This window comes from Penaeus monodon, chromosome 29, assembly GCF_015228065.2.
Source record: "Penaeus monodon isolate SGIC_2016 chromosome 29, NSTDA_Pmon_1, whole genome shotgun sequence".
NCBI lineage: Eukaryota > Metazoa > Arthropoda > Malacostraca > Decapoda > Penaeidae > Penaeus > Penaeus monodon.
The window spans coordinates 26,141,954-26,142,236 of record NC_051414.1 but is presented as its reverse complement, the minus strand read 5'-3'; positions in this window follow the sequence as shown (position 1 = coordinate 26,142,236).

The window sequence follows — 283 nt, the reverse complement described above, 5'->3', positions numbered from 1 at the left end:
ACCCCACTATGTCATTGATTTCTTTTTATTTCATGTACAATCATGTTGCAATACGGAATTTCGATAGTTTCTAGAAGCTCGCGTTCGTTGGCGCGTCGGCCCACCATTCCGCACCTCTGTGTCATTGGTTAACTTTTTATTGTTTCACACATACACGTGTTATATCCGCGTGTAACCACACACCCTCTCTCTCTGTCATACTCATCCGTCCGAAACCATTCAACCTCCCTCTATACAATTATTTTTAGTTCCATACATATTACATCTCGATTATGATTTCAAC